Source organism: Egretta garzetta, unplaced genomic scaffold (assembly GCF_000687185.1).
Source record: "Egretta garzetta isolate BGI_Z169 unplaced genomic scaffold, ASM68718v1 scaffold310, whole genome shotgun sequence".
Taxonomy (NCBI): domain Eukaryota; kingdom Metazoa; phylum Chordata; class Aves; order Pelecaniformes; family Ardeidae; genus Egretta; species Egretta garzetta.
Window position 1 is genome coordinate 1099847 of NW_009258296.1, and position 1531 is coordinate 1101377.

Consider the following 1531-nt stretch of genomic DNA (forward strand, 5'->3'; position numbering starts at 1 on the left):
TTCAGCCAAACATTGACGTGGTTTAGAAAAGCACAGGTAAGAGATTTCAGAGCACACTGTGCTGATTTTACATGCCAGAGGCTGGCTTGTGTGTAAGAAGTACCAGAGTCACATTTGTGTGTAGGCAAATGAAACTCTCAAAAAAGCCCAAGTCAGTTTTCAGAAAAATAATCATGTTTTTCTTCTATTTTATGGTAAAGATTCTTCTTACAGAAAGAAAACCACAGTAAATTTCCAATACCAGAATGACTGTTTCAGAAAGCTAGGAAGGTGGCATAAGACAATTATAGAATGGATATTCCTTTACCATCTTAAATACTACTCACTTTAATACTTTTTTTAGTGCCAGTTTTAGGAACCGCAGATATTTTTTACCTAACTTGATTTGACCATGGCTGGTAAAAAGGCTACCAAAAAAAGCACAAGCAGTTTCTCTTCTTACTTGCAGCTCCGTGAAAAGCAACCAGCCTTCCTGCCCAACCTGGGCATTGCTCACCAAAGATCTGAGGTGGCTCTGGAATTTATAATGTCCCTCTGCCATTAACGATGCTTTAAGTACCCACTTAAGAATCTTTGTTTTGGATTCTCCCTAGTGAATAATCAGATTCAAGCTGTGCTTCAACTGGAGCACCCATAACAAAGTTAGTGGCATCATTATTAGGTTAGAAAAGGAAGCAGCATCTGCTTCAAGGGCACAGAGATAGGGTTCTGTGAGTTTTCTGAAAACCTGGGAGATGGCTGGGGAGCAGTGACACAACCCTTCTGAAACAACTCTTTGTTTTCAGCAGTCTTGTGATCTCCCAGACCCATCATTTTCTCATCCAAGTGCCAGATAAGAAACGGCATACCAGCTTCTCCGCTGGCCCAGAAGGCAAAGGCGACTTCGTTTGCATCTCAATGTCTTACCTGGTCACAGGAGTTGGGGATGATGTAAGGGATTGCTTGCCTTGCAAGAAGGGCTGAATGGGGGTCCTAGTATTGCCACTACTGCAGAGTTAGGGTTTCCCAAAAGCAGTATTATTTTCCTGCGAGGTTTTCTGATGAAGTTATTTTTGTATGGTGGAAAAAATGAGTTATTTCGGTTTCTTTTTTCTTTCACCTTAACTTGTAGTTTTTTTAAGAGAGGATAAATACTGAGTCATACTTTAAGTCAGCTTTGAAGCTTTGACCATGGTGTAACTCATGTACTTAAAATTTCAAACCTCAGTTTGATTGATTCATCATTCTTTACTCAGTGTCTCCTCCTGATTTCTGGCAGATCGTCATTTCTGGGTTTTGAGAGGTTTGTGATTTTAAAAGCTAACCTGGGGAAATAGTGGGAGGATGTGGGGAAGTATCATTAAATTGCTGATGTAGTTCACAAACACAGAATAATTTCCACATTTTATTGATGTTTCTCTAAAATGTAAGGGACACTAGTGTTTTTTCCCTCATACTAAAAAGGGTATTTTTTCAGTTTTTGCACAAAAGTAGTTACTGTTTCCGGACTCTCTTAATTTAAAATTCTGTTGTAACAAGTTGGAAGTTGCAA